General features: G+C 39.9%; 1 pseudogene; it reads left to right on the top strand.

The window, feature by feature from the left end:
* The window catches only part of LOC124068632, a 175,875-nt pseudogene that overhangs the window by 81,097 nt on the left and 70,582 nt on the right, over positions 1-24,196 (top strand).

Raw genomic sequence — 24,196 nt, 5'->3', positions numbered from 1 at the left:
AAGCTACAACCTTGCAAATACAAATTAGACCTTTGAGAACAAATAGCTGAAGAGAGCTTGATTCAGTTGTTGAGAGAATGCGGGCCTACTGTGCATTCCTCAAATTTTTCATAACAGAAATACTGTAAAATCAAGCTTTGAAGCAAATTTGTCTTGACAGCGCCTTCCTCATTGCCTCCTCTCCTGATATGTGCCTGGTTTATCTATTTAAACTGGGTTTAAATAGATTCATTGTGGATATTTATGAGGATTGGAGCAGCATAAAACACGGTCTGTCTCATATTTTCAGCGCCGTCTTAGTTCATGCATTAATTCAAATGTCCTTGATATTTTTCATTGTCATAGCAGTCAAATCCTTCGAGCTGCATGAGCAAATAAACATGGAGGTTCTATAAAAAGATATGTAAAAAAACAAATCTAATACTCACGCACTATGTGCTATTATTTTATGTCTCTGGAAGTGAACCTTACCCTGCTTCAGATGGATGAGCACACAGTAATCTATGCATGTTTTTTCATGGCTGGATAGACTGCTTCTCACTGGTAACTCTCGGACTTGAACACAGACTTCCAGATGCGCGACTTCACCTGCTAATGTGTGCCAATTTTCTGCTGTTTAACGTGCTTGTATTTCCATCACTAGATTCAATGATCTGTATATTTACACAACTGATTAACTTCAACAGACAGGCTTTAGCATAGCAGACAAATTTGTGGTGCAATGTAGGGTTGTAAGCATTTCAACACAGAGGAGGCCAGGAAGACAACCTGGTGTAATACTACAGTGAACTGACTGGCTCCTGCAATATGCTTCATTGCTGCCTTAATTTGTTTTGTGCTAAAAATAAATAAATAAAAAAAACAGCGCTCATTTCTTGATTTTGATTTGCTCCAGAGTGATTCCAGGTCCCTTTGATTTCCCCTTGAATTGTGTTCAGTGGGACATTGTGTCCCAAGTTAGTTGTCAAAAGAAATTTGCAGCTTGGTTTGTGATTTTTTTTGTGATGTCATCACAGTACTTCCTTAGTAAAAAGTTGGTCTGAAACACTGCTTCCCATCCCATCGTGGGATGGTTTGCAGCTGAGTGGGAAACAGCTGTGATGAGAATCGGCACCTTTGAGCCTGAGGCCAAGATACATGGAAAAGTATTCAGAAAACCCCAGACTCCTCGCTGAGTGAGTCGCACCCAAGTGAAGGAGTTAAGGTATATCAGAGTCTTATGGTGGTTGGATGGTACAGAACTGTAGAAGAAGCAGAGTTGCTGGTGGATCTTTGTTCCAGCTTTAACTTGTGGTTATATGCTCTAGCTAGTGACCGGAAAAATTAGGTTGCAGAAACAAGAGACTGAGTTGAGTTTCTTTCGCAGGGTGGCTGTGCCCACCCTTAGGGATTTTGATAAGGAGCTCAGACATCCGAGGGGAGTTTGTTTCTATTCTGCTTCATGTCGAAAGAAATCACTTGAGGTGGTTCGGGCATCTGATAACGATGCCTCCTAGACATCTCACTTCAGAGGTCTATCCAACTGGGCAGAGGCCTCAAGGCAGACCCGGAGCAGCTGGAGGAATTACTTACCCCTTCTGGCCTTGGAAGGTCTTAGGGTCCCAGCTGAAAGCAGTTAGCTCAGGAGAAGGATGCCTGGACTGCCTTTCTTATCCCATGATCCAGACTCAGATAAGTGACTGAAAATAGATGGACGGTAACTCAAATGATTGTCAAAGTAGTTGCAGCTTCGTGTTCTGTTGGCTGACAAATAGATTAATCGGATCCTTGTTTGCTCTACTGAAGGGCCCTGTAGAGTTGAATAGCAATTCTCTGCTGGGTTACTGTGAAAATTATACACCAAATGTGCCACTAAACGATTTTCTGCACAAAATTTTCTTTCCTCTCAAGGAACTCACAAATTTTTCTTGAACAGTGACAATTTTAAGGTAAGACTTGTTTGTATTCAGCAAAGTAAGTTATCAGTTTCTCCTTTTGGAAGGTTGGTGACCCCAGGTGATTTTGATATTTATCATTTTTTACAACATTATTAATAACCCTTCTCTACCTGCAACAGTCAGGGAAGCCATTTTTCCTTTAGTACCTCACAATGTGGGTACATTAATAAAACTAGAATCGGTTTATTCATTCATTTAGTCTACAATGAAAACTGGTCACCATTCAGCCAGGAGATTTCGTGCAACCTACATTTTACTTCGTAAAGTTACATTAACTAATAAATGTTGGAAGTGGGAGCACTGAGCTAGTGAAGTAATCATTGTGATGGTGGACAGTGGTATCTTTTCAGGGTACTTGGATATTTTGAGGTTTACTTATTTATGAGAACAAGCAACTCAGCAATAGCTGAGTAGGGTAACTGAGAATAATGTTGTAGTCACCATTAAATAAAACAAATGCATCATTAGAGGGGAAAAACTGCATGCATTCAACTCACATGACTGTAGTTGTAGACAGATAACCATTTTCTGTGGATACACAAGTAGGTGTTGGCACTGCTGTTGTTATATAAAATTATAGCATGAAATTTGTTCAGAAATTGATCAGCAGAAGCTATATTTTAATTTAATTTAATTCAAATGTTGAGATGGGTGGGGAAAAAGGCAGTTCTTGATGCCCAAATTTAATTCACACAATGCAATGCAATATTAATATTGCACATGCACACACAAACACACACACACACACACACATTGACCAGAGCACTAATGTCAATTATATTTGGCAATTCTTCAGTTTAGTTTGAATGCTGGCACTATGCTGCACCACATGACGACAAGCACTTGCATGCCATGGCCAAAAGTGGCTCGCAGCCAAACATCAAGTCTCTGCTAACTGGGGGAGAAAGTGTGGCGAGATCCAGTCCAAGGTGATATGCTGCCAATCAGTGTGTTTGAGGGCGAGTGATTCTTAGAGGTAACGCTTTATGCCACTGAGAGTACTGTGACATGAGAAGAATAAAGGTGAGCTAAAAGTGAAGGTAGACAGGGCAGACAGTAGAGCTCTGACATCCAACTTCTGGACAGCTTTTGTAAACAATAACTACCTTACAAGTATTTGTACTTTATCAGTGCTGATTTAGATATGCAAAGTATGATAATAAGGTAACAAGTGTGATAAAGTCTGGCTATGAATGACTAGCATGCACATCTCAGACCAACAAAGTTCATTGAGTTATTGAAGAGGCAAATTTAATTGATCTTGATCTTTCTTAAAAGCCAATCAGTTAGTTAACGTTGAACTGAAACTGACATCCCCAGTGCACAGATATACCAGAAAACATATACTGGGTTAAATATAAAAACAACAACAACAAACTTCTACAGGTTGTTTAGCATGGCAAGTGGGTTGCTATCGCATGTTAGGCACATCAGGGTGGGGCACTGCATCTGGTTGTGAGCCCCAGAATTTCTAGCAGCGCCCCTGCGTACAAGCTTACTCTGTCCTCCTTTCTGCGCTTTCACAATCTGATCTTTTAGCTCTCGTGTTTCTTTTTATGCCTCCGAATGCCTTGGATGAAAAGTGGACAAAGATCAGCCTGTAGACTGACAGCTGTAATGTCAAAACGGCAACAAAAAGATGAACTGACACTTTGCTCAGTCTGTCATGCGGCACCGAGGGTAGGGGAAATCCCAGACAGATGGATGTTGATGGGCTGCAGACATCTCAGGAAAGACAGACTGATGCAGCACGTGAAAGGATTCACGTAGGTGGGTTTGATGTAACTCCAGACAGTTGCATTACACAGACAGCAGCGGGTGGAGGACTTTTTGCGGAAAAACACAGCTGCAAGCTCAAGCATGTGTGAATATTTGCATTAGTATTCACCTGTCAGAGGAAGGACTTTGTTTTCTAAAAAGGGAAGCAACAGAGTCAATTTGAAGAACCATGTTTACAAGGAGGGGGATGAAGGTATACACGTTTTCGGTGTCACAGACTAGTTAAAACCGAAATACCTGAAAAAACGAAGGTGTTTCATTGTACTTTGATTTGCTTGTTTTTTAAGGATTTGTGTGTTGATTTGAAGTGATGCAGCTGCGATGGCGTTGATGCATTTCAGGCAGCGTGTTGCAGCTTTGGTTATCATTCTGGCATGAAATTGTGCCTGCTGAGAATAGCTCTTATCTCAAATGCAAAAGAAGTGTTTTTGTTTGGTTTGTGGTTAGAGGGGGAGCTCTCAGGGATATTTTCTCTTCACTCCCTTTCTTACATTTCACTTTGTTAGAAATTTTACAGCTGAAATGATTAGTAGCTTAAATGTTTAATAGGAAAATGATGAACAATTTTTGATCGTCAACTAATGATAAACTCCACCAATTTTAATCTTCCAGGTCTGCTTACAGGTTTTGGGGAGTATTACTGTATATGTGAAAAAAAGCCTTTATAAAGCCTTTTGTGGCTCCAGGGGGAACAGTGGAACTGCCAGCAATCAAATTGCATTATGTGTAATGTACGTACCAGGTTTTGATGAGGAAGAAATGTGTGGAATAAAACAACAACAACAAGAACTCAAGAGAATATAAAACAATAAAGTAAACACATCTTAATGTAGTTTCTAAGTTCTTGCTTAAATGCAATTACTTCAGTGTCGTAAACTGCACCATTACATCCTCTGAAACATTATTTCAGATTAAAGAGGGACATAATAAGAACTTGAAGGATAATTCGTGTGTTGGGTATTCATATTTTAGTTGTGGGTTTGTGCTTTGGGACCTACTCCCAGACATGAATAGTTTTCACTTAGAGGAAGCTGGACTGGACTCTTGGGCATTCAGTCTGTTCAGCTTAAAGTGGACTAGAGAAGCTCGGAGGCCACTACTGAACCTCTACCTGGTGTGCTAATCTATTCATCCCACTAAAACTGCATTCTGTTCCAGACTCCTTTCCTGGTTATTCTGCACCCTGGAAGAATTATATTTGTGTCTTTAGCATGAGACAGGTATGTTCTTAAGTTTGAGATGACTCTTCTTCTCCAATGAGAAGAAGAACTGTTCAGTTGGTGTGAACAGTCTTTCCTTCAACAGACCAAAGAAATGTTCATAAACTTTTGAAGGAAAAGTTCTTCTCTGGCTCTCACCACTGTTAAAGGAGAGCCTGTCTCTGCCGTCTAGCAGTGCAAATACTTGGAAACTACTAACCTGGATGATAAAGTTACCTTTGATGCCAACACTGATTTTATTTATATAAACTATAACCAGAGACTGATCTTCTTCTTCTAACAGTCCATGATCTTTTAATTTGTTTCTTTCCATAAATCTGAAATATTTGCAGTTCGTTTGTCCATGTGAAGTTCACAGGTGTCAGTTAAATCTGTATTACTGTTTCTGAAAACATTAAACCCCTGGTGCATTGCTTATCTGAAAAGTCTGTTAACAGGAAGTGTTCCGGCACAAAACCCATATTACTGAAGGAGAAAAATGGCTAATATTGTTCAGAAATAACAAAACACAAACAAGATAGAAATACAAACAGACAGATATTCTTACATAAAAACACGTCATATATGCTTAAAAGAAGAAAATGTGAAATACAGTCAAATACAGAGACGGAGCGGTGAAAAACCATGCAGGGAGAGGCTTCATCTGTTATCTGATAGGAGAAGACACTCGGCTGAATGAAGGCAGCTATTAAAATCTCTTGTAAACACATTGTAGGCCTGGTCTTGTCCAACAAATAGAACGAGACATAACAGTGATTTAGACACTGGGCAGCATCCGTAAATATGTGGGACCAATTTCAGGACATCTTCTGTGCATCCTGATGTGTTCCACCGAATAGAAAAGGATGGAGAGGAATAAACAAGACCACAAGTACATGTCATCAGCAAAACAAAAACAAAGACACCCCTTTAGTCTTAAGTTTTGCTATCACATGTGGTGTGTGGTCTAGCAAATATTTCTGTTCACAATTTATAAAAGGCTACAGAAGAAAAAATCTTAGTATTACTCAAGTGGAGTAATACTAAATACTATGAATACTAAGTTAAATATATGTTAATGAACATTAATGCTGCAAATGGTACTTTTTAAACAGGATGTCCCTTTAGATTTTTATGTAACTGATTAGCTGAATTAACCCTCAAAAGGAAACTGAGAGATCAGATTTGAGTGTATAATTTCGACGTTTCATTGGGATGCCACAATCAAATCAGTTATGTAAATTTTTAAATGAAAAATGCAAAGATAATCATTCATCTAATATTGTCGAAATTGTCATCAAGGCTGGGATCTGTGAGAAGAAAATGAAAGAAAACTCTGTCACAAAACCAGTTCACTGCAAAAGACCACAATGTCACAAATAACAAAAGAGGCTTGTTTGTTTGATACCCAAATCTGTGAGTGATCAATAAAGGTGACAGATCCCAAGAGAAGGATTCATTTGTCATCCAGTTCTATTGCAAGACGCTAATAATAAAACCCTGCAGGAATGGGTGTTTTGGGGTAGTTTGATATGTCTTCATGTTAGCATGGCTCTGATGTTTTCCCAGCACTTCCTCCTCAGAATTACTGTATGCACAAACAATCATATATTGCCCATACATTTCCTCGTAATGGGCACAATTTTAGCTTCCGTGTTACCGTTGTGAACATCGTGACTCAGTTGTGACCTTATTTATTGCTCTTTTCAATGTCGCAGTGTTGAGTCTGCGAAGAGAGCAGTATAATAAGAAAATGAGCAGGCAAAAATGAAAGTATTTATAGAATACAGAATATGTGCTCAAAACCATCAGGCAGATTTGTTTGATTTGCATCAAAGCCCAAAGTCTTTTGCATTTGGATGAGTCATATTATGTGTGTGTGTGTGTGTGTGTGTGTGTGTGTGTGTGTGTGTGTGTGTGTGTGTGTGAGGTAAGATCTAGAAACTGAGGCCAGCATCTCAACATGGACATTTTATCTGGATTCAAACAATTGTATTTGCCATGTTTTTTGGAACTATGGACATGACTGTTAATGTTAAGCTTGTCTCATGACTTTTAAATCAGACATCTAGACATTATTTCAAACTCGCTGTACATTTTGTAACATGTAAGATACACCAGGGAACATAGAGTAGTGTTTTTTGTTATAAATGAACATCGCAAAAGAATGATAATAATACATGTTTTATTCAAGTGTACCAAAACCAATTTAATGGTTGTTTTGTGTTATGGAGAAGCAAAATCTTTACGCCTTTAAGATACCTTTAGGAACACACCAGTCTTGCTTTTAGGAACACACCAGTCTTGCTTTGTCATCTAACCTGGATCCTACTGTAATTTCTTTAGGGCTCAACTCTCTGCCCTTTGATCCAGTGGCCAACAGTGACCCTCTTCACTTCAAGAACTCAGTCGACCACTGGTGAACGAGTGTCCTTCCCCGGAAAGTAATGCTGATAAAAGCAAGGAGAGGAGAATAACCACTCTTCCTCCAGGTACTGACAGTAATATCTCACTACAGTATAACCATGACACATATAAGTAAAATGCAATGCAATAGTACTCCAGTAGTATTGTGTGTTGTGCTATATGGGCCTTACCTGGAATTATAGCTGCTCACCTTCTCTGACTGGATGTTTCTTACCTGGTGGAATGTAATTTAAATGCTACCAGCATCAAATAACTGCTGGTGAGAGATAAACTATAATCCTGTTATTCTGAGACAGTCTGAAAGAGGTAGCCTTGTATGGTCTTTGCTGTTTTTGATTAGCTTGCTTTAGCCTCCGGGTCTGCTTGTCTGGACTGTTTGGAGGTCACACGACTAAAACCAGGAAGCTGCACGGCAGAGATTTCACATCCACCATCCACCATGCCAACAGTCCTGCCACTCAAAGTCTCACAAGCCCTCAGCTCTGTCGTGTGTACTGCCCTGTGATACACAGAGTACTACAGTGTTGTCTTTGTACGCACATGCATGTGCTGTGGTCTCTGCTTATGGGTGTTTGTGTTATGTGCAAATGCTCACCCAGTAAGTCTAATTTTAATCAGGCCCAGTGTGCTGTCTAATTAAAGAAGTTTTCTAATTAATAGCATTATGAGCAGTAGAAAGAAGAGGGCCCTTAAGACAGGGAGGTGTTGCTGCATGTTCTAATCTGTCAGGGCGACACTAATTGGTCTGGATTCACAATCTGGCCCGGAAACACACAGGGGCTCCAAATGAACTCATATCAGTACTTGCAGGGCAGAAATAAGTTGCTGGTGGTTCTTCTATTCGAACTTGGCCTGTGGAACCTCGCACTGGTGAGCTAAATGGCTCATTTTTCTCCTGCCAAAGACAGTCAACAACAACTCCATCAAAGACAACATCTGTGTGTTCTTTGTGCTATTATAGATTTAATTCCCAAAGGCAGAGATAAGGTAGGCTACCTGGGGAGAATCTGCACATGAGCCATCTTTCTTTCAGCCTCGCTGCTGGCTTGTATTACCTTTTAGGTAAAGTAAATATTTTTCTCTGGTTCACTCTGCGAGGGCCATCCCTCTACATCTTCAACAAATGTTCACTCCTGTAGGCATTTGAAATTGCTTTTCAATTCAAAAATGTATCTTGCTTTCCATAGTGATACTAAAGAGCTAATCAATATGATAATTTCTTCCCAGTCAAGGGTGTACTGTGCCTCGCACCCAGTGCATGCTGGGATTTGCTTAAGCCCTCTGAGACCCTGAAAACAATAAAGACATTTTTCACATTACTTTAGTAATACAAGTAGATAATATGGATAAAATCCATGGTAATATCACAAGATAGATATATATGTACATTGTACATAATGTACATGAACAAGTGTAATAAGCCAGCAAATTCCATCAAAAAATTACATAAAAGAAAAACATCAAAATGCTTCTCATTTATGAAAAAAAATCTATACATATAAAGACACTGGGTTGTAAATCCAAGTCTGTGTGTGAGCTCTTGCTGTGTTTTTAATGCAGTTAGTTCCAGCTCATTTCAAAGATTGCTTGTAAAACTTTTTTACAAATTGGTTACCAGGAAACATCTGGCATACCATCCACAACAAACAAAGGATAGTGTGCTTCTACATCCAGAAATAACATGTGCAGAAATAATAACATTGAATTAGAAGTTCACTTCTGTGAGGATTCATTCCACTACCACAAGAACTCAGTGTCCCTTAGTACTCAAGTACTCAAGCTCAGTGTTCAACAGCATGTTGTTCCAGATCAGGTCTAACATCCATGTCCATTAACCCCCCCCCCCCCCCCCCACAATCACTCTGTGTGGGTCTTTTGTTGCCAGATCTCAAGAGTTGTGTTTATTATGCTGCAGGGGAAAGCTACACATAGTATAATGTGGAGAATTTCACCGACAGAAGTGAGGGGAGACGAAACATCAAGCAGAGCCATGGGTTCCATCAATACAAATGGAGTCAGGATGTTTTTTAGCGATGGGTTCACAGGAAGTGCAGGGCATTTCAGCAAGAACTTGGGAATAATTTAGTACAAAGGAAGGAGAATAAACAATACACAGAGTCAGAGTAATAATTTGTAACATGGTAACATCATACAAAGAACACATAATTTCACGTTCCTTCCACAGCTGAGTTACATTTTCTTTTACACCTGGACAAGTTACACCAAGTATTTTATATAATTACTAATAACTAGTCTACTTGTTGTTCTTCTTCTTAAAAAGGTTAAGAAGCAGTTTGTGTGCTGCAGCCTGTTTACAGCACTGAACAACATGATGGAACTGAGGCTTCATTTGCCTTAATTTCATTATTTTTGTTTGTGAGTGAAATATGTGGCAAAGTGATCGACAACACCAGCTCCTCTTTGTCTTTGGTAAGGACTTTTGTCAGCTGTATCTTCTTTCTTTTTTATTCTTCCATCCAGGTGCTGCTATATTCTCTTTATTGTAATCCCAATATGAGCAAAATCTGCTTTTACTATTTTTTGCTTTGCTTGCTATTTAAATCAGAATCAGAATCAGAATTCTTTTATTTATCCCCAAAGGGAAATTCTTTAAATGCCCTGTTATTCTTACACTCTAACCTTCCTTTGTCCAGAAATATGAATATGGAGGAAACATACACCTGCCGTGACAAACCCAGTGAAAATAACTAAAAGAAAATGTGCAGCAGGCATATTTATAAAAGTGACCTTTGCGACAACAGCTTCAATAGAAAGACTCCCAGAGCCACGCTGTGGTATGACTCACTGACAATTTGTAGGAAAACAGATGAGCTTCGCATGGTTTTCACATTTTATTCTCTTTTTAAACATTCCTTGCTTGTTACTCATCAACCGCAGTTTCCTCTGGAAGAGTTCACTTCAGCATTGTCACAGTACTGACTTTTTTAAACCCCATAGGCAGTTGTAAATAAATGAAGTCCGTTTTGTATATTGTGGCTTCAGTGAAAGGATGCGCTTGTGTGTGTGTGTGTGTGTGTGTGTGTGTGTGTGTGTGTCTGCTCAGATTAAAGCCTGTCAGAAAGCCTTAAGATCAAAGCCTTTGTGGAGCACAAATCTGATCTGTCACCAGAAAAGCCACCCAGGTTTTTTTCCTTCAATCTTCGAGATACAGACTCGCACATCCATTATTTTTTCTCGGTCCACTAGTCAAGCTATAAACTCTATTAAAGGTGCCATTAATGCACTATAAGTGCAGTACAATCATGATGGCATCACTTCCTACAGTTACTCACAGCTTTGAGGAAAAAATTTCTTTCACTGTCATAGATAGATACAGCAATTATGAAAAACAAAAAAATGGAGATATGTCGAGTCACTCTGCAGGTATCAGTTCACTATAGGAGCTTTTAAACTGAAATGCCCCCCACCCAAAACAAGGTTTTTGGTGTCCTCACTACCTTATTCCTCTTTTAACCCTCCTTTTCCCTTTCTCTTTACTCAATTCTCCACTCACAAGCCCCACACACACACAGCATCAGCACTTGGTGTGACGGTGATAAACGAGTGTGTGAACTTGTTTATATACCTTCAACAATGAAACGACGCTCTCAAGCCAAAGAATTTGAACTGAGTGTTTTTATTATTCGAACAACTCCACTTTTTAATCGTTTTAGTCCTGTGCGGTCGCATTAGCCACATGTTGTTGCACAGCTTGCAGTGTCTGTGTGGAGAACACATGTTAAACACAGCAGTAGCAGTAATGTAATAATAGCTCAGTAACAATACAATTCTACAGAGCATTGTTCCATCAGGCTAATGAGAATGGCCCAGTAATGGCAGATCAATGATTACAGATGATTAGTGTTTCCCTGTGCTGTGTATGACTCCAGTTGTAGCTGCTTGCTAACTTTAAGTCACTCCCTGAAGGGCCAGTAGCTAAATGATGGAGGTCTCCAACAGCTGGAGCAGCGGATTTACTGGCTTAGAGGGTCTGCTTCTGTCTGGCTCTGGGTCGTCTCCTGCTTTAGTCATGTCCTCCAGCTCTCTGAGGACGACTGATGGAGCACCGACTCATTAGCAGCCACGTGGATTTAGTCTCGTTAAGGGACCCTAATGGATAGATTTATCTCATTACATTTGGCACTTCATTAGATACGCGTACTGTCGGACAAAGACATGTGCGCCTACAGAAACACAGACACATCCAAACGCAGGCGCTCACACATCACATGATGGATTTGTGTTTTTCACACAGTGTCATTCATTTAGGCAGCAAATTACCCCGACCAATATACTCAGAGACTTGAGACTCATGATTGAACAAACTACATACGTGTTTGTTGGGAAATAAAAATAATACAGACCTTAAGTTTATAAAATCTCTAGCTTTGGAGGTCCCAGAATCCTTGTTACCCCAAGGGGTGATAAACTGTCATTTCAGCTAAATGGTAATGTGAGCATGCTAATATACTCACAACGACTGTACTAACGTATATGGTGTATGATGATGTGTACATTTACTATCTCACTTCGGCATGCTAACATTTGTTTATTAGCATCAAACAAAAATAATGTGGTTAGGATATCTTTAGTTTTATAAAGTACTGGGCAAATTTAAGTTTTGTCCTGAAGTTGACGCTTGATGAAAAGGGATCACCATAGCTTTTACACAGTTGTTACATATCACAATGCTCTTTTCAACTGCAAACACTTTGTGGTTTATTTATTCATGTCTGTTAGTCCATAATGATATTTGGATATTATGATAAAATAAAAGGAAGTCAGTAAACAGATTAAATAAAGTCTGGTTTATCAGAAAAATCAAACCCCTCAACCTTGAGAACCCTTGAGTATTTGCAGTCATGGAGTCTAACTACTGCAAATACATTTGCTTCACTGTATTTCAGAGTGAAATGTAACTTTTACTCTGTTACATTTATTTCCCAGATACAGTCACCATTTGATGTGCAGTTTCAGGCTTATGAAACAAAACAGGGAGTCAGTTTATCAAATCTGGTGCACCGTTACAGACTGAAATGCCAAACAGATTGTCGTAGTAGCAGAATATTAGGTATGACGTAGGTATTATTATCTCCACCAGCTTCACCCTGAAAAGGCACAGTTTATCCATCAGTAATAATAATGCTATTATCATAGCTATATAATCTATATTATACTACATATTCCATTATGAATTACTACAATAGTTCAATAAATTATGTCACAATAAAACACTGAAAAACACATGATGAGTACCTTTGCTTTTGACACTTTAAGTACATTTAGCTGTCTGTACTTTTACCTCAGCAGTGTCTACAGACGCGATGTCATTTCAAGTTTTCTTTTCTTAAAACACCTGCATTTTTATTCCCACTTTACAGATAAGCTGTCAAATCTAATTGAAACCCATTCCGCTGTTTGTGAAAGGCAGAATTAATATTATTTTTAAAATTACACTGAGTAACAAATGTAATGGATTATTTTGACCAGAAAATTGTATGTTGTGGAGGTCTCATGCTGTCAAGGGAGGCTCCATTTTGTGTTTATATTCTTCTAACTGATTTAATTGGAAGTAATAAAGTGTTTCATGTCTTTGTCAGTTGGCACGATTTCTTTCAGTGATATAAGTGTTCAGGAAATTAGTGCCTGCAGTCTCCTCAGTCATCTTCATTTGTTCCAAACATCAGTGGACATCAGATGCAGTGCGGTATACATACAATATACATACATACATACATACATACCAAAATAAAATGAAATAAAATAAAATAAAATAAAGAAAATTAAAAATAACATTAATAATAATGAAAAAACATATCCAAACATGTCCAACTCTAAAATAAGAAACTTAAATTGGATTTGCACAGTAAGCAGTTGCTCAAGTTACTCTTAATGAGACAAATTTACCTTTTAACTTGGAAAGTTGCACCTCTCTAATTTTATTTAGATAAGATGAACTTTATTGATTCCGCAGTGGGGAAATTCACTTGACATAGCATTATGTGACAGTCAGATTCCAGTAGCCCTGACATGTGACTCAAACAATGAATTCACAAAATGAATTAATTACAACATTTTTGTTTGTGTTTAGTGATGTCCTCACGGCTGCATCGGGACTTTGAGATCCACAGTTTTCGGTGTGACAGGCGACAATAAGTGACACCCAGCACTGACATTGATGGATGGGGGAAACAAAATGACACACTGGAGTTTCACAGAAGAAAAGCATTTCAACGTACTACTACTGTGATCTTGTCCTGTCTCGTTTGCTTTCACGAAAACAAAACAAATACTCAGCTGCTGTACTTGACAGGAGTAATGACGAGGGGGGTTGAATTTGTGGCGCCGAGATTAGAACAGGGACTGAAGAAAGGAAAGACTTCCTCTGTGAAGTCGCATCCGATGAAGGAGAAGATGCAAGCCCTGGTATTCACATCATAGAAGGAAACATGACCCTCCTAGTCATCAACAAACACCAAAACCTTTTGAGGCGGCTCCCTTACATGGAGGTTAATCACAGGGCTGGCGTTGGCTGTAAACTAATTTCCTTTTCCCAGCCAAATAGTCCTGTATCCTTTCTCAGGATTGAGTCTTATATTACCCTTCCTGTTGATGGACTGCTTTGCCAGTAAAACTTTCCTGAGCAGAAACTCTCCTTCGCCAGGCTCTTAGGCACATAATCAAACCTTTCTGGTTGTTTGGGAGATTTCCCCTTGTCTCTCCGTGAGTGACTTGTTTCCCCTCCTCATAAACAGTGAGAGACGGGTGTGCTGTGTCAGGATCCAGAGTCACATTCTCAGCATGCTGCGGCATTTCCTTCAAGTCAGGATCACACAGCATCCTTATTTCTCTCGTCACTCTTGTCTCCAGCTTAGTCAAGGCTCCCCGCACAGTAAACTGGTCAGTGTTAAGACTGACATCAGACCAGTCCTTAACCCACAGCAGAGTGATGGTAAGAGAGAGGACATTCTCAAGGAATACGAAGGTGTCATTGTTGAGTAGGACCTGATTAAGCTGCAAGTTGTTCTGCTTTATTTGCATAATTTCTCCCTCCAGTTCTTTAATGAAGTCTTCTGTCTCTGTTTCAGTTTTTTTATGTTGTGTTTGAATTATCTCAGTCAGCTCAGCTTTGCTTCTCTCAATGTTGTCCACCACAGCAGTCATTACATGCATGCATTATTTCTGCTAGCTTCTGCTGAGCGTTGAAGCTCCTGAATTTTCTGCTGATGTGTCTGGATCATATGATCCATGTCTTTGATTTCTTCTTCCATCTTATGGGTTTTATGGTCACTGTGTTTACAGGACTCGCATACAAACTGTGACAGACCCTGCAAAACAGCTCCAAGAGCTTGTAATGCTTTTTGCACATCCTGCTCTCCAGCTTCTCAACAAGTTGAATCAGCTTGTGTTTCTTCAATTCTCTGATGAGGCCCCAGATGTTTTTCACAATAAGATGTGAAACACAGTAAACAGGACTTGAGGGCTGTGAGCTTTGGCACTGTACAGATATCACAGAGCATGTTCCTGTGTTCTCTTGTTCTTGAAATTCGTGACCATCTGAGCAGTGAAAGTATTAACCTGAGACATTGCTCTCCTGCAGAATTCCTCACACAGCGGACATCTTAATACATTATAGTCAGTGTCCCAGTAGTTTGTGATATGGTGAAGACTTGTGACACGTGTCCACAAATAATCGACACAGGATCAGTGAATACATCCAGACAGATGGCACAGTAAAAATCCTTTTCAACTATTAGAGTGACTACAGAAGCCTTATGTAGAAAATAGGAGGTGAAATAATAAAATCAAAAAATTAGATTAGCATAGAGTCAGTCGAGATTTATTGTTGTACATGTTTGAAATCACTGAGACGCACAAAAGACAAGAATGCAAACATGATAAATTTCAACTTAAGCTGTTATGCAGGTTCTTCAGGTCTTTTAGGTCTATAAAGGACAGTAAAACTTTTGAGTTCTTTTCCTCCTTTCAGTTTCTCCTCCCATTTCCTCCACAGCTGGAACATGTTAACCCAAGCAGGCTCAATTCACTAGTGATCCAAGTTCAGAGGTTTCTTCTAAATCCACCAGAGCTTATTCAGAAATATAAATGTGCCTAATGTGTCCCCGTTCCTGACTTCAAAGGCCTGCATGCAGCCATAAGAATAGTTGTTTTTTTTTTCCAGGTGTGCATTATTCATATTATTCGTTGTACTCAATTTTATGCCTGTTGATGTATTCATAATGGCAGAGCTCCAGAAACCCCTTCCATGTTCAGTGTTGTGCGCAAATGAAACGAAAACTCTGAGAGTGCACAAAATGCAAAATTCTAAACGAGTTTATGTGTATGCCTGTGTCTGCATTTGCAACACATGAGACTGCATTGTCATGGTACCTGCATAATAAAGTGTAAATAGACTCATCCTGTGGGCTCTCCTCTGAGGAAACAAGGCTTTGGTCACAAAGCTTCCCTGCATCTTTGAGGCTCTTTGTAGGAGATGAAAGAATCTGTGTAGGCTGCGTGCATTATCAGCATCCATGTGTGATTGAATGTACTGAATTTTGGCACTTTTCTTTTTTTTCTTTAGTTAATTAGCCCCCATGCAGTATGTCATTTGCAATGTATATGTGTGTTTAAATTTGTGTATGTGGGCGTATACTGTATGCATCATATCTCAGTGTTCCAGTACTTTATTTTTGAACATTTGTGTTTGCTGTCGTCTTTGTTGTTTAAACGTGGGTTACTGGTGCAGCCCCAGCAGCCGTTAATAAATTCAGCCACTTGCAATAACAAGACAAAATGTAAAGGGAATGGAACTTTGAAGATCGTCGGACACTCAATTATATATTTGTGCTCAGTGTTTTGAATTATGCGTATGTGCAGTTTATGTGCTCAGAAAAAAGCTCCCCAACGTGAAGTTCTCATCTGAAAATGACAGGCCACCTCTGATGAGAGCTCTCTGGAGCCACATCTTATATAAGCCTCATCTCAGTGTCTTGGCTACCATAAAACATTCAAATGACATTTGGATCAGATGGGGATTCCCTCTGATCCTGGTTTGTGTGGAGCTCCATGACCCAAGCCCTTCCTGTCTGCCAGAGGATCCACTGATGGGCTCACTAAAGGCTGAGAGGAAGTCTGGGCTTCCCTTCTATTTTTTCCCCTTCTTTATCCTTCCAGGGCTTTGACCTACCGGGATCTCTCTTGTAGCAGCTCCTATCTCCTCTCACCTTGAATGCATGAATAAGAGATTAGTGGAGCTCAAAGTCCTAGAAGCCACAGACCCACCTCTGTTGGATTTGAATGCCCCCTGCTTGGTGTCTGCTTGGTTTTAAACCGAGTAAAGCCTGGCCTCTATAGCACATTCTGTATCCTCAGAGATAAACTGTAGCTTACCAAACAACAGACTACAGGCCAAACTGTTAGGTTAACATCAGCATCAATAAACCATTATTGTTATCATTGTTATTGCTGTTATTAATAGTAGTACTGTACGCTGTATGGACGAATGTATGTGGACACATGGACTGTTTCCTGTTAAGACACAACAACACCTCCATGCACAAAGTGAGCTACGGAAAAGCATTTTTCAAACTAGAATGATAACAAGTTTACACGCTTAAAAGTTACAAGGTTACATATTTGTTGTGGAAGAACTTGTGGAAGCCCTGACCTCCAGCCCATTCAGCGCCTTTGGGATGATCTGGAACGCTGACTAAGTGCCTGGTCTTAATGCCCATCATCAGTGCCTGACCCGGGAGGGTCAGGCGTGGAGGTTGTGGAGTTTTCACAGAATAATGGAGGCTGTCACAACAACATATCAAAGTCCATGGTTTTTGATGTTTAATGAGGGCCTTAATATGGATTAATAATTGTATTAAGTATTAATAATTGTTGCTTATGAGCTGTTTATTAAAAGTATAAAAAAGTATAATGTATGTATGTATGTATAGAATATAAAAAATAGCCTGCCAGATTTTATCCGTGGGCTATATGTATGGTAGTCATGCTCTTCTGTAATGTGAGGCAGAAAGAGCAGACTCAGTCACCTCCATCATTCAGTTTGTTTACGACTTGGTCAGAGCAGAGGGCTGTGTTATTTCCAAACCCCAGACACAACAGTTCTGGAGGGTAGATAAATAATTAGTCATGAGATGAGTTTCTCCCATCATCCATCAGCCTGAGGAACATGGCTGCCATAGGAGAAGTGAAGCCAGAGTACTCTCCCTCCAGTGTTTTTGTTCCCCAGACACTTGGTTTTAGATTTCCCTCCTTGATAGGATGACTTTAAAGGCTCAAAAGCTTGCAAGAATGTCTTCATCTTTGTCAGTTGTTTTTATTTTATTTATTTATTTTTTCCCAGAAGTGTTGTTTTTTACAGCTTTTGTTAAAAGCACTGCTTCTGGCTTTGGGAAAAGGAAGCAGACACTACTTTTACCTTTTCTAGCAGTGTAGAAACAATGACCCTGAGTTGTAAGTAAATTCCAAGTACGTCTTGTGTGAAGTAATTCATGCCATTGAAATGGCACTGAAATTGAAATGAAAGTAAAGTCATATGACAAGGAATGAATAAATTCTTCGAGCCAGGACCTTCAGCGTGCACTGGGGAGGTTTGACGGTCGATGTATCGGTCCGTCGTGGTAAAGAAGGAGCTGATCCGAAAGACGAGGATGTCGATTTACCGGTCAATTTAAGTTCCTACTCTCACCTGTGGTCATGAACTTTGGGTCATGACCAAAGAATGAAATCTCAGATACAAGCGGCCGAAATGAACTTCCTCCGCAGGGTGGCGGGGCGCTCCCTTAGACATAGGGTGAGGAGCTCTGTCACCTGGGAGGAGCTCGGAGCAGAGCCAGTTGAGGTGGCTCAGGCATCTGTCTCGGATGCCTCCTGGACGCCTCAGTGGGGAGGTGTGCTGAGCATGACCCAGGACACTCTGGAGGGACTATGTCCCTTGGCTGGCATGGGAATGCCTTGGGGTTCACCTGGAAGAGCTGGAGGAAGTGTCTGGGGAGAGGGAAGTCTGGGTATCCATGCTCAAGCTGCTGCCTCTGCGAGCCGGTCCCAGATAAAGCGTAAGAAGAAGGATGGATGGATGAATAAATGCAGCACACTAGCAGCTGAGAAACTATTTGAAGTTCTTTAAATGACATATTGAAACCTAAACATAAAATGAATATGAATTCAAATCTGATTGACACCACAGGAGAAAAGGTTGTCAGTATTGGAGTAGCTTATATTTTGTGTCAAGGGGATATTTTCAATATGTCCAAATGTGAGAAAAGTCTATGAGAGCTGAGAGTGTTGATGTGTATTGTGTCAGTGTTACTCTTCTGCATTGAATTCAGACTGGACATTTTTGAACCCCAAGTGGTGCCTTGAGATTTAGAGGATCAGAAAGCTTATTTCCAAATGTAAAGGCTGTCGAGCTATTTTATCTACACTCTTATTCATTAAGCGTGTGGTGACTGTTGGATTTACACCACTATCTGAGATGGCCTCTCAGCACCAGAGGAGTTAGTTTCTCTGATAGGCTCCTTCAGCTGTTGAATTATTCATTTGTGCTATTTGTGCGACTCAGCGTCCGTGACTGAAATGAATGATTGAAGACGCAACGAGTTCAAATATTTTTGATGTAAAAAAAAAAAAACAAACAAACAACAACAACAATAAAAAACTGACTTTGCTATTTGTGGAGTCTGAGAAAAACAACAGATTTTTGTTTCCTTTGCTTTATTCAAAATGTAGAACAATATATATTATATATTATTATTACAGTCTCTGATGATGGCGCCTGTTTAACTCAGTGGCTCTAAAACTGTGGGGCGGGTCTCCCCTGGAAGAGCTGAATGAGGAAACAATAAACAAAACACTGTTGCACAAGTGAGGCTGTCAAGATGGAGGTTCACAAGATTCACTTACACCGCAAAATGGCATGTTAAAGTTATAATGTTATATTTTCATGAAACCAAACCCCAGTAGTTTTAATACTATTAATAGTCAGCCTTGTTGTCGGCAACATACATTACATGTATTTCCACAACATACTGCTGGAGAAAGTAGTTTTCATTTGCCCCAGTTACAAAGGCTGTCACAGGTGGGAATGTTGCTCCACTATTCTGCCTCATTGTTCTGTATAAAGTGTACCAACAGGGAATGAGAGGGGCATTGCTGTTCCACCTTTAAGCCAGCAGCAGAGGCAGTAAAAGAGCTGATGTCTGTGTTAAAAAAAAGTAGAACATCAGGATGGTACACGCAATGTTGATTTTAAATTGGTTGTGCTGTGAATCGAAAAATCGTTTGATTGTCCGTTGTATTTTTGTAGCTGCTCAGAGAGGGTTAGCTGTAGCCGTAAACTGCACTTTCTCACAAGTAATCACAGATGTCATCAAAATCAACTACATTCTTGAGAATTACAGCTTTAAGTATGGGCAGATTTCTACAGCTAAAAAAATTGAATTTTGAAATTTGTTTTTGAATGAGCGTATATGTGAGACGTGCAAGGGAGCCACAGTCTCTTATGTGCAAAAACTGGCATTTTGTGTTTACCTTTCAGTTTTCTATTTGTTTGAGTTTATGGCTTGAAAATGTTATTTTGTTATCAATTGTCTCAATATTTTTTGGTTTAGATAGGTGCAGGGCTGACATGAGAAATACATTTAGGAACTTATAGTTCAATTTAAGGCAACTAGTTTTATTAAGATTAGGGTAAAGTAATGATCACCATGCTCCTAAAGAATCTTTTTCTTATCCCGTCTGTAAAGAAGTAAAGATCTGACAACCTGTATAGTATGTATGTAGCAGTAGAAGTATTTTTCCTGTATTACTGAAACAGAAGTTGTTGCAGCACAACTGATTAGTCATCTTGAAAACTGTCTTTTCACTTGACTTCTGAGCAAATCACCGTACTACAGCAGCCACTTGTTTCTTTGTTGAAAGTATGAAAAGTTGTTAAGGGGGGAGCTGTCTGTGCTGGCTTTGTGCTTGTTTAAAGCCTACCTTGTAAACAGGAATCAATGTCTAAGGATCAAGGATACAGTTGTCTTCAGTATGCACTGGAGCTGGCGCCCAAACGTTTACAGATGAGACAGGAATATATACCCATCCCAAGTAATTTAACAGTTAAAAATGAGGCTTTTGGCTAACGCTGGCACATTTACAGTGATGATCAATCTGCATTGTCCCTGGGGGGAAAATAATAGTAATCATAACAATAGAAATGGTGGAAAGCCCCATGCTATGATTTGAGCTGTGGGTATTTTTGTCCTTTTTTGTTTTGCATTTTATGTTTTACTCATTTAATGAGACTAAAAATAGAGGTTTGATTTGTAGCATTCCAGCAAAAACAGTTAGAACAGATAGTAGCAGTTTTAATTGCACAAGCTGCCTTTTGGTTTTCGATCCTCCGTTTCAGCCTCATTGCTTCTAGTTTTCAGCACCACTTACCTTGGTCAGCTACTTTATCTTTCATTTCCCAACCACCACTCTTTCCCTTATTTTGCAGCACTACCTCTGAAACCCTCTCCTTTGGTCCGTACATCTTTTTCAGTCACTCTGTTCAACTTCAGCTACATTTAATGACTGTGAGCTGCAGCCTTTCCTTGGCTGTCACAGAGGGGCTTTTAACAAGGTCCTGCACTTTTTTCTACTTTTTCCTCCTCATTTTACCATGCTATCACCACTTTCTCCTCTTTTCCTCTGTAATTTTGCCTTTCTCTGAGGCTTAAGTGTTCAGGTGCCTGACTAAAGGAGTGTCTTTTTGCCTTCTATTAAATAGGAGCCTGCACATTTCTCAGCCTTGGTAAAGACATTTTTTTCCATTTGGAATTGGCTTATTTTACAGTGATGTAGTGAATGGGAATGTTATATTTGAAACAATTGCTAAATTAAAACAAGCTTTCAGTCTCTAAAATACTATGCCTGTACTTTGTGACAAAAATGCTAACAAAATGCAGCAACTCTGCAGAAATGTTGACAGACAACACTTCATTTTCAAAAGCAAATCTTTTTGTCCCCCTGATGATTGTTTCAGGGCATTTAAATATGTTAATTTACATTCTGGAAATGTGTAATTGATACTGAAAAAGTAAGAATTTCATTGCATTTTTAAGAAGAAGAAGAAGAAGAAGAATCAGCTTTATTGACAGCATATATATTTTTACATACACACACTGAATTCGTCTTCTGCATTTGACCCGTCCTTAGTTGAACACACACATGCAACACCCGGCAAATTACATGCAGTGAAACACACACAGAAGCAGTGGGCAGCATCAAGCGCCCACGGAGCATATTGGGGGGGGTTAGGTGCCTTGCTCAAGGGCACATCAGCCGGTTAATGGGGGGGGAGCATTTTTCGCCACTATCACCACTCCACCACACCCAAATTTTTCCTGCCCGTCCGGTGGGGGAATCGAACCGGTGATCACAAGCCGCTTCTCCAACCTCTAGGCCACAGATTATAGATTAATCCATTATTATTATTATTTTTATTATTATTTAACAAACCCATTTACAGAGAGAGAACAATGCAGAAATTTCTCAGCTGCAGCACTAATGTGATTTATGGATGTATTTAATGTATATAACTAATGCGTATCTCAGTTGAAGGTCTGGTGTGTAGGATTAAGGGGATTGCACCACTACGTTTCTAAAATAGCCAGAATAGACATACCAAACAGGGGCTCTAGAGAGGACCTTACACATCTATAGCTGCCACCATGTGTTCTCTTACATGTTTGGAAAAAGAGGGTGTGTCGAGGGCTGTTCAGTTGGTTCCAGTCGGTTGCCTCTCCACTAGATGCCTTTAAAAACCTGAACACTGGACCTTCAGTACAGACAGGAATGCATGCATCTGTTTGTGTGTTTGTAGTTCAATGGAGATCCGATGTCCTTGGGCTTATATCTCATAACGAACAAGGAAATTAAAGCCAACTAAATCAGCTCAGGCTCCCTGCATTTCAATTATAGACAGTATAAAAGAGTTATTGATCCGATCCATAGTAGGCAAGACACCGAGAGAAGCAGAGAGATTTTTAAAAACTCATCAGTCGTCACACTCCTATAAGGTTTGGTAAATCTGGTAAATTGATTTTTAGGAGGAGACAAAAGCCAGTGAACTTCAGAGGTGAAACAGTACGACATACAGTTATATGACATACAACAATTCAGAGTATTTGTATATTTATCTAAAATAAATATGCAGTGTAATAATTGAGGTTCGGGTCCCTATTGTGTGTGTTGAGTTTGAAAGTTTGTTCTCCCTGTGACTGTGGGTTTTCTCAGGGTTCCTCCCGCGGTCTCAGATACATGCATATTAGGTTGACTGGCCACTTTGCAGTGTTCCTAGCTGTGAGTGCATGAGCATGTGTGATTGCTTGTCTTTGTGTGTCAGTCCTGCGATCGACGGGCAACCAGTCCAGGATGTGACCTGCCTTGTGGCCGTAGTCAGCTGGGATAGACTCCAGTCCCCCTGCAACCCCGCATGGATAAAACAGTACAGAAAATGGATGAATGGTTTTCTCTTTGCTGTTTTTCTTGTAATCTATACCATCTTCCAGTGTTTTCCTAGAAAACTCCTGTGGTTTCTGGCATTGCATCATCTTTAAGAGCAGGGATGGGCGAGTGCTCAGGTTGATTCAATGTTCCACCTAACCATGATTAATGTGAGAAAGTCCGGTTCACACCTAAACCACAGGGCTTCTTAACCTCATCCCATCTCACTTCTCCCAATCACCTCCAGCTCCTCTTTTAATTTGTCTAGTCTCAGCCAGCCATGCAGCACAGAAGCACCAGAGGTCAACCAGTCATGTCCCAGATGTCCTTGTGTAGGGGCTGTAATGAGATGCAAAACTTCTACATGTGAACACAAAATGATAACAACCACAGAGAGAGGCGATATGACTACAATAAATTTCACAACAGTCCAAGCAATGCATCAAAACTACAAAATGAAGCCAAATGGCACTTAACAATCAGAAAGACACGCACAAAAAAGACTGCAAACAGGCAAAAATGAGCACAGTGAGGCACAAAACAACTTCAAAAAAATGCAAAATGATCATAAAGCAGTTGCAGAGATGCAACATGACTACAAAGGGGAACAAGAAAATAACAACAGGAGATAAAAGAACCAAAGTGAGTCACAAAATGACCACAAAGAGACACAATGAAGGACTAGAAAAAGGAACCAAAGATCTACATCCAGTGTTTGTTGTGCATCCCTTTCAGTCTGGGGGTTTTGCTCATATGGGGGACAGATAAGAAGTTTTGTATCTGTATGTGCCCTGCGACACATTATTTCACAAAACATCTATGTTTAGTTCTGTCTTTCATTGTTTCTTTCTGAGTTTGTCCCTCTCTTTGTCCTTTCTTCATCCTGTCTTCCCCCTGTGCCATCTGTGTCCCCTCAGTGTCCCCTGCAATGCCACAGACGGTCCTTGTGAAAGATGGGGGAGATCACAGAGGATTTCTATCTTTCTGACCCCAATGTGCCCTTCATCTTCCTCTCACAGCTTGATCTATCACACACAATTGCTTTTTATTGTTGTTTGGCAGGCGACTTTCGGCCCATGGCTCTACTCTGAGCCCCTCTCATTATTACTGTTAGCTTCGCTCTGTTGGGAATAAGCCAACATATTTGCATTTCCTCTGAACTATGTTTGCTGTCATCGTCTGCAAAATCTCACTCAACCTCCAAGCCCGTGTTCTTTCAGATTGTGATACAGGAGTTCTGAATGCTGTTTTCTAAGGCTCTATAACCTCTTCCTGCATTCTTGAAATATTTATTGTCAGCTCTTAAGTGGTTTTCCACCCAAAAAACATTGCAACACCTCACAGAGGCAGTATTTCAATGCT

Source organism: Scatophagus argus, chromosome 12, assembly GCF_020382885.2.
Source record: "Scatophagus argus isolate fScaArg1 chromosome 12, fScaArg1.pri, whole genome shotgun sequence".
Classification (NCBI taxonomy): Eukaryota; Metazoa; Chordata; class Actinopteri; family Scatophagidae; genus Scatophagus; species Scatophagus argus.
The sequence above is the reverse complement of the archived record's forward strand: the minus strand, read 5'-3'. Positions and strand labels throughout refer to the sequence as shown.